This window comes from Oryzias latipes, chromosome 21 (assembly GCF_053564925.1).
Source record: "Oryzias latipes strain Hd-rR chromosome 21, Olatipes_Hd-rR_3.1".
Classification (NCBI taxonomy): domain Eukaryota; kingdom Metazoa; phylum Chordata; class Actinopteri; order Beloniformes; family Adrianichthyidae; genus Oryzias; species Oryzias latipes.
Window position 1 is genome coordinate 6,595,775 of NC_136257.1, and position 9,824 is coordinate 6,605,598.

The window sequence follows — 9,824 nt, forward strand, 5'->3', positions numbered from 1 at the left end:
ATAAAAAAGTTACTTCATGTTTAGACAGAAGGAAAAGACAATCTGTTTCAGCAAATTGAACATTGTAGATGACAACTAGCAGGTTTTTATAGCTAACACAAACCCGGTGAATCAGTTAACCCTTGTGCTATCCTATGACCCCACCCTTACATTGACGTGCTCTCCCTACCATGACAAAGGTGGATAAAGGTGGAAAGATTTCATGTAATCCATGGACACCAGTGAAGATCACAAATCATTGAAGAAAAAAGGTTCAGAGCACTGTCTAGTGGGTCTAGATGACCCAACTCCTAATGTTAAAGTGCCTAGGATAGCACAAGGGTTAAGAATGATACTACAAACAAAGCTAAACCAAATCACATTGACTGAATACTAAAGTTAAGCACAACTGCAAGATGATTTTCAAGAGAAAACAAAAAATCCTCTTAAAAAAAAACTTTTTTTCCCTAAATTGGTTTGCTGGTTGTGCTCAGGAACTCATCAGATTGCCTCTCGTCCAGTACAGCTCAGATCAGGCAGCACTGCTTTTTTTAAACAGTGATTCTAGCTACATTTTAAAAAAATCTGTGTTTGAAGGTGTTTGGAAAATGACTCTGGAAGTGCGTGCTTCAGGGCTGCCGCCGATACTTGAACCGCTAAGAGTTTTAAATCATTCTGCCAGAAGCGACAGGGTTCATTAATCTGTCGCTAAATCAAGCAGCTTCTTCAATTTATGAGTGGTAATAAACGGAAAAGCGCACTCTCAGTACATGCGTTCACTTGATTTTTAACTTCTCTGTGGCTGTGGTGCAGTGTCCAACCCACTTTTGAGTCACTCCTTCTGTTCGACTGGACCTGAGCTAACTAAGGAGTACGCTGAGACAAAGAAGACTGCGGGGAACTGAATAGAAGAAGTGTGTAATTTACCTGCAGCCGCTTTGTGACTGCACAGGGTACTGCTGCTACAACAGTAATAATCTGATGGGCAAGGTCTGATTCCTATCTGACAGCTGTCAGCAAACTGCTGCACAGAGAATAGGTGGGAGCAAACACAGCAGCAAAGTTGTTTTTTTTTATTTAAATTACATCCTAAAAAGTTCCAGTTTTCTCTTTTTAAAAAGACATTTGATCTCCTGGAAATTCACTTTAATGCATCAATTTAATCGTAATAAAACATCTAAAAGCGATTGAACTTGGGTTTCTTTTCTAAGACATTATGTGTGAACATTTTTTAGACCATGTCTTCATTGTTTATACCATAAGCGTCCTCACATACTCCAACGTCCATGTGGATGCTGAGAAACATGTCCCAGCCTACGTCCATCCTCCCCCCCCTCCTCCTCTGACTCCATGAATAATGCAAACCTTCCATTTTCATGCCACTTCCGCTTCCCTTCCTCACATCCACCATTTCTCCTCCCCCTCCATCTCCCTCTGTGCCACAGTAAAAATAGAACCACAGACCTGCGAGCTTTCTCTCTGGTGTTTACACCATCATGACCCTCCCCACTGTTCTCTTTCTCCTGACAGTAGGGTTATTAGTCTCATTCATCTCAGCCGGCTCCCTCTATCCTCCACGGGAGCCGGAGAGCAGAAACCAGAGAAGAGGATGTCGGGCCAGGCTAGGAGCAGGGAGTAGGTCCTCGGGTAGCATATAGATGCTTCATCTCCATATCTTTATTATGGGTCTTATAAAAATAACCCTCCTAAGGCCTCTGCTGCTCGCCACCTCTCGCCTCCCACTCCTCCTCTGCATTCACTCTGTCTCAGCTCATGGGAAATATGGGCTTCTTCTGCCATACATCCCATTTACAAACTAGGATGTGCACATGGAAAACAAAAAACAGAGGGAAAAAAAACGACATGCGCACACTTTATCTGTTGATGTGAGGAAGAGGAACGATGCCGAATGTCACTGCTGGAATATATTTATGGGCTGCTTGTGAGTTGTCCGCAGCTTATCCACCGGTGTGTTTCATAAATTAATTGTTTGTCTGGATCCTCTACATTACGGCTCAACATGCTGCATCTTGATCTATAACCAGAGGGACGGGCTCCAGCACCCACGAGACACTGAGAGGAATGAGGGGGCCCTAAAGTGGAATAAGATGGATAGATGGCTGTAATGGCTTACATTTACTCAGCTATATTTACTTAAGCAATTTCTATTTTAATTGTACTCTAAGATATTTCACTGTATAATACTTGTAACTTTTCCTCAAATTATTAATAGATATACTAATATATATATATATATATATATATATATATATATATATAAAAAATATAAAATGTGCTTTCTTTATCAATTTGGTTGCATTTAAGGTTTTTGGAATTAGTAAAGCTGTCATGGTGCCTCGGCCTGACTCCTCCCCCTCCCAGCTCTGCTCCTGACTCTCAGCTGCAACCTATCTTCTCATCAAGCCTCTGCTCTTCATAAGGAGACCCAGCTCCAGCATTCATCGCCAGTCCGTTAAACCTGATGGTGCTTAGTCACGTTGTGATTCACGTCTGGCTCCCCTAGTCTTGTACCTTGCTAATTGAACCTTGTCTCCTCTGCCTCAGGTTAATCTCAAGCCACGAGAGTCCTGAATCAACACCACCTAGAGCAGCGGCTGTCTCTATCTCCAGGCTGACGCCTTCCTGTCTCAAGATCCACAGTCTCAGCCTCCTCAAGAACTCCAGCCACGCCACTCGTCAAGAGCTCCAGCCTCGCCTCCCTCAAGAGCCTATGCCACGCTCCTCGTCAGTTACACCAGCTACCCTCCACATCTACTGTCACGTCTGCTCACTGCCCTGTCTGGATCAGTAAAATAAATCCTACTTACCAACCATTCCCTGTTTTTCCTTCTGGGTTCCAGCACTTGGGTCCGCTTCGTGTTCTGATCATGACAGAACGGACTGGCCATCACCCCAACCCAGCTGACCCAGAAGGACTCCGTCTGGCAGTTCACCAGCAGGGCATCATGCTAGGACGTCAAGCCGACACATTGACCCAAATGGCCTCCGCTCAGCAGGATTTATTTCGGCGTCTGGATAGCATGACACAGACCCTGTTAGAATTAACTAGACAACAATCCAGCTCCGCAGCTCCAGCCCCACTTCCGTCTCCCACCGACCTGACTGCTTCTGTTTCCGCCTCGGCCCCGGAAAACTACAGATTACAGCCTGAGCCATTTCATGGTGATGTAGAGGCATGCGGGGGTTTCTTATTGCAGTGTCAACTCCTCTTCCAGCAGGCCCCCCGTTTCTACCACTCGGACCACTGCAAAATTACGCTCATTGTCAATGCCCTCAGGAGTAAAGCGCTGCAGTGGGCCCAAGCCTTCCTGGCGGCCAATCCCATCTCCCACCTCCCCTTCGAAAGATTCATTGGTGAGTTTCGACTCGTTTTTGATCAGCCTAGAAAGCAGGAAGAAGCCACCAGACGTTTGCTGAGCCTCAAGCAACACAATCGATCTGTCAGCGACCATGTGATTGATTTCCGGATCCTAGCAGTGGAGGCTGGATGGTCTGACCCGGCGCTTAGAGGTATTTTTTATCAGTCCTTAAATGAAAACATAAAAGATCATTTGTGCTCACAGCCTGAAGCTTCATCATTTGAAGACCTAGTTTCCGACGCTTTACGTTCCGACACCCGTCTCAGAGAACGTAATCATGAACGTAACTCGTTACCTTGTAAACAGCCATCCGCTAATCTGTCTCAGTTCCCAGTCCACCTTGCTGATTTTTCTCCACTCAGACCACGCGAACCCCCAGTGGAGCCTATGCAGGTCGGCCATTCCAAGCTGTCTGCAGAAGAGCGGCAGAAACGTAGAGATGAGGGGTTGTGTTTCTACTGCGGTAATCACGGCCATCAGGTTTCCCAGTGTCCGCTCCGTTTAAACTCCCGAACCCCCCGCTAGATGACAGGCCGCGGGCGGGTAAGTTTGTCGCTCCCACTTCTAAGGATTTTTTTTACATCCCTGTCAAGTTGTGTTTTGGAACCGTTGTTACTGAAACTCATGCTCTGGTTGATTCGGGGGCCGAACAAAGCCTTATTGATCTTGATCTGGTTAAATCCCTCTTGTTGCCCACGGAACCCTTAGACACTCCCATAAAAGCTGCCGGTTTGGGGGGTCAACACCTCTCGTTTATCACCCATCGTACTAAGCCCCTTCAGCTCATTTCGTCTGGTAATCACCACGAGTACATCCAATTTTTTGTTACTCACTCACAGTTTTGTCATCTTCAAAAACTGTGACCCTAGCTTCAGAAATCTGAAAAAACTAGGAACCAGAAGATTTTATTACAAAACATTAAATATAAAACGCTATTGTAGTTTTAAATTGTATTTATATTTGTAATCTGTCTTTTACCTGCTGCCTGTGGCTAAAATCTGGCATTTTTACTTTCCCTTTTTTTTTTTACATGTTTTCAAGTTTAAGTGAGCATTTGGTATAAAAGACAACGACGAACAAAGATAAGAGGGGAAAAGAACAATTGACAACCTCCACAAAACACGACACTTGTTAAAGATGAAAGGAAAAAAATAGAAAAAAGAAAAGAGCTTGCTAGATTTACATTTGTTTAATGTTCATTAAGATGTCTCTTTAAAAAAATATATTAAAAACTGCTACTGAGTAAATGATTAGTTCTTAATTTTTTTTTTACTTTTCCTTGAGTTATCATTTGACTGGCTACAATGTTTTTGTCACTTAGTAGTGTGATTCTGAAGCAACAGGTTTCATAGGACAAGGATTTTTGGCTGATACTGAAGGAAAAGGAAGTCAGCTGTTTATCCTGGAATTCCATTTTACTGTTAACTGAAAAGTTAACAGTAAAACTGTTAACTGAAAGTCTCTGGGATGGAAGGAGGCATGATGTCCTGTGATTTTTGTCAGTAACTATACCTAAATGAGCTCAAACTTTTATCTTGTTAATTTTGAAATCAGAGCTCTTGTCTCTGTCCTGTTTTAGTTTTTACAAGTTTCAAGTTAATAGAGAAAAAAGTGGTTTTTGCTGTATGTTTGAACTTTTTTAACCATGTTGGCAAGTACAGAATGTTCATCCTCTTTTGTAGCTTGATTTTATACAAATAGAAGATCTGAAGTGACACACTATTTTATTATTCTTTTTATCAGGAAGCCACTTTCAACATTTCACAATAAGCATCTTTTCAAATTAAAATTCATGAGGTCAATACATTTTGTTGAGAAGTCGTTACTTAAATAAATTTAAAAAAAGTCAAAATCTTGTATTTTTGAAGTAACATCCTTTTCTTTTGGCCCTTTTTTTTTCATTCTTTTGAGACTTGATTTTTCCGGAAGCTCACATTTAAAAGTGAACTGAAGACTCTTCCTTCTCCGAGGAAACCGTCAAAAACCTGACGCAGCAGTCGTGAAGAACGGACATGTGGCGTCGTCTGAGAGGACAACAGAAGGAAAGGAGGGAAAACATGCTGATACAACCGTTGTGAAGGAATCAAAGTGCTGCTTTCTGATGCTTTGTGGATACAGAAATAAAGAAAAGCGTTTCACAAGCTGACTGTCATACCTTCCCTTTGACTGATTCTCATGGCAGGTTTTTCTACCCCCTGGGTTTGGTGCTGTCTCTAAAGCTTTTGAAACAGCTTTTAGTTTGGCATTTGATTCCTTGCTCTCTTCTCCTTCTGACGCGTCTGGGCTTTTTTTTTCTTCTTCTTCTCCTTTTCTTCTCTTTCATGCAGAGCACCTTGGCTGCTTAAAGCGAATGTTGGGAAGGCTACGCAGTTATTCAACGTGAAGGCAGATGACATGGAGACAGAGAGGAAAGAGGGGGACGGAGATGATGAAAGACGAGGGGAAAGAAGGACAGGGTGTGGGGGGGGGGAGAGAAGACGAAGTTTGGAATGAATATAGAGAAGAAATGAATGGAGAAAACAAAAAAACTGAAAGGAGAGCAAACAGAAAAGCATAGAAAGAAGTAGATGAAAAGGGAGGAGTAGACTGGAAAGAGGAGAGAGGACAGGAGGAGGATGAGAAACCAGTCGTTCTTTACCCAGGGGGGAGGCGCAGCGGGGGGTGGAGGAGAGAGAAGGGGGGGAATGGGCTCCTCATCCCAACTGAGCCTCCTCCTTCAAGGTCAGACACACACACATACACACACATGAGCAGTTTTGGCAGACGTGCTACACACAGACACACACACAAGCACACAAGCACACATGCAGTCAGGCTCAAGTAGAAAAGACGCCTTCTGCCTGCTTTCTTCTCTCTGACTCTGTGTACCGAGCAGCCAAGTCTCAGTCAACCATCTGGAGATTAAAAACAGTCCTCCCATACACACACACACACACACACACACTGTGTGTGTGTGTTTATGATAATAAACCAAATGCCTCTATTGATTCTTTCTCTTTCTCGCCCTGCGTCTGCATGTAAAATCGGTTTTCATCGTTTCTGCACAGAGAATGCTTCTTCAAAACATTCCCTTCCTTTTATTGACAGAATTTTCCAATTCCTTAATCCTAATCCCAACACCTTCCAATTTTCCTGCAACAAAACTCAACAAAATGACAGGACTTTGACTTAAAAAAAAAACAAAAAACTTGTTATTATGAAATTACACACAAATAAAACCCACAGAACTCCTAACTTGTCAGGTTTCTCAGAGAAAGTGCTGGAGAAAGTGTTGGTGAAGCAGCCAGCGGGTGGTGGTGGGAGGGTGAGGGTTTGAACGCAGAGAAAATTGAAAAACAGGAACGGTTTTCAGAGCAGCACACAAACACAGAGCCATTTCCTGTGGAAAACGTCAAACGTGGACATGTTGGTGAAGATTAGATCAACTGTTTTACACTTGAATTAGCACCCCGCTGCTATCTGACAGCACAGCCTTCACTTTTGCAAAACAGCAGTCGCTAAAACGTGCGTTCATTGGAGATATTTCTGTTTGCTTTTTTTTTCTATTCATCACGGATTACATAATCATAAATAATAAAAATGTAATGGGATTTACATTTCAATAAAACCTCATTTAAGACCATCTACACTACAAAACAGACCTGGTAGAAATAAGTAAAAAAAATCTTACCTCATTGGCAGTATCTTTTTTAAATAAGACAAAAAGAACATTTGTGGGGTCAGAACATTTGTTTTAAAAATAATTTATATTTTAACAATAACATTCTAGCTACTAGGACATGTTTTCTTAAACTAAGATTATGCTGCTTTTGAAAAACTTTCTTGGTAAGACTATTTTTCTTGCAAGACATTAAAAAGAAATCTTGAAACAGGAGTCTTCGTACTTTCTTAGGAATCCGTTTTTGCAGTGTAATAGGTAAAAGAGGAATTAAGAACAACAAAAAAGCTAGCAAGTGAAAAAACAACAATGCAGAACAATTAATGTTGAAGAAATAAATCTTACAAGGCTTTTACAATCGAAAATTGTTAAACTTAATTTGTAAAACAAACATGAAGGGAAAAAATCACACAAAAAAATATTACTGTATACTAAAAAGGTGGTAAAAAATACTTGTTATGCTAGATTTTATGCAGATTATGCAGAGATTTAGAACGCAGCAAATTGCTGATTTAGGAGAAAAGTACAATTGAAACATTAGTTTTAAAGTTTAAATATCCTTAGATTGATGCCTATTCACAATAAAATCAAACCGTTGAATTTTTTTAAATTTTTTTCTGTATTTTTGCTTTGACTCCTGTAGCCCCCTCCCCAAACACAGAGATGCACTTCAGATTTAATTCTCACCTACATTCTGTGTTGATTTCTTTTCAACACATCATTGATTTCCCCCCCCCCTTTCATTATCCTCATAACATGACCAAGTGGTCCTGCTGCTGGCATTTGAAATAATCCCACCAATAAAGCAGCAATATGTTGTTGTATCGCTTGGACAGCTTGTTGTTGGCACTTGCCCAGCAAATAAAGTGAAGGATTGATCCCTTTCTTTCCCAAATCTTATTGCTCCCAACCCACAAATCCAAACAAAGGCAACAACTGCAGCATAATTCCTCCACCGTTCTCAACCATGCAGTGTGCCTGTGAAACCCAGTGGGGCGGCTGGACACCTTTCTGGAGGTGTTGGTGTTTGCACTCTTGCCTCACAGCGAGACGACTTGCTTGCTTCTTCTGCATGTCCTCCTTTTACCTCTACAGTTATTGAATGTATGATTGTTTTTTCCCCCATTTGTTTCTTCGAAAAACATGCATTTGTGATTGTCTCCATGATGGACCGGTTGCTCGAACAATTCTTCAGCAAATAAAATTAAAAGCCATCAGGGTTGAAACCTTTAATGGCTGAGACTCTCTTCCTGCTGCTTCCAGAAAATATTCCCTCCTCTTTGGGATGAAGTGCCCCCCCCCCCCCCCCACCTCCCTTTCTACCTCTTTTCTTTTTTCTTTTTTGGTATAACTGAGTGCAAATTTATAGGCAGTCATTACCAAAGCAGGGTCAATTCCCCAAACAATGTGCCTGGTAGCGCCATAAAAAAAGGGTCCGTTTTTATGGCATGTTGCAGTAAAATGCTATTAAACAGATAAAACACTAGCAACGAGTATCAAGAGGATTATAAAAGGAATTGCCTTGATAAACTCCACGTATCTGCATGATGGCACACCGGCAGCTCTTGTCTCCATCGCTGTGTTGGAGGAGGGGAGGCTGAGCACGTGGCGAGCAAGTTTCCACGGCTCTACAGCAGCACCATGTGGAAAAGGTCCAAGAGGCAGTTTGCCTGTATGTGATGAGCTTATGCTTTAGACAAAAGTCACCTTTTTCATGAGGTTATTCTTTCTTTACACTTCTCTTTCTCAAATGTGGCATCTCAGATTCTTGTTTTTATGTCACAAAATGACAAAATCCTTTTAGTCCAACTGACACAATGACACAACCCTGAAAAAGATGGGTGAAATTCGTTATACTTAGCTTCGTAATTCCGCAACATAATGAATTTATCAGCATCCAGAGGTACTTTAAATACAAATTTACTTAATAGGTTTTTTCAAATAAATTCTTTATGATTGTTTTGGAGTCGGAGAACTCATAACCCTAATGCTTCACATTTGATACAAAAATATACACCTACTCTGTGTTATTACATACTGGTATATCATCAGTTCTTCAACACCTTTAACAAATTTCTGTTCTAATTTTGGTGAATATTTATTTTGCAAATTGGTCAAATGTTTCTGTTTTCTTCTCCACATGGTGTCAGTCGGTCGTCTGGACAAACACAGTCTTATGTTTCCATCTTGTGGTTACAGGGAAAACAGCTGCGACAACATAAGCCCTCTGTGAGGGGACAATTTTTGCATTTTTATTAAATTAGAGCAATCAACCTTGCAGATCACAATTGCTCACTTGTTAGGATGACAGGTGTACGGATATGTGGCTAATTTCTTATAACCTTCCTTCAATAAAAATTGTGTTTTTTGGTGTTTATAACATGTTCTTGTGGGATTTTTTATGATGTAGAACATATATTAAGAAAATTCCGCCTGAAACGGCATTTCTGAGTATTTCTTTATTCAAATTGTTGTGACTCAGGAGCAGACAAAAAACTGCAGTTTGAAAAAGCTTGTAGCATTGACGTGGTACTACAGTCAGCAGGCCACAGGCTCCGGCATAATCAAATTTAAAATGGCACTGTTAATGCCTTTACAATAGATCATAAGATTATTGGAGTGGGACTTTAAGTAGGCGCTTAATTAAAAAACAATAACAAACTGGTTTCTTTCTGTTTCATTGCAATAAGATGCAGTCAAAACTCCTTTATGTGCAGGGAGCCTTCAGCTGCAGTGTATGTCACAACAGGCAGAACAGCAGCAGCCACAGCCACAGGTGAGCTGAGGGCAACTGGAGCATCTAGAGC

General features: G+C 41.4%; 1 long non-coding RNA gene across 2 annotated transcripts; it reads left to right on the top strand.

Moving 5' to 3' along the window:
• Positions 1 to 1,307: 1,307 nt before the first annotated feature.
• On the top strand, positions 1,308 to 2,813 carry LOC144988757 (uncharacterized). 2 transcript variants are annotated; one of them, XR_013652744.1, is made up of 3 exons: positions 1,325 to 2,101; positions 2,305 to 2,464; positions 2,545 to 2,813. It is a non-coding gene; the product is annotated as an uncharacterized LOC144988757 (long non-coding RNA). The 2 variants fall into 2 exon arrangements; XR_013652743.1 differs by having other exon boundaries at positions 1,308 to 2,101; positions 2,305 to 2,813.
• Positions 2,814 to 9,824: the final 7,011 nt, after the last annotated feature.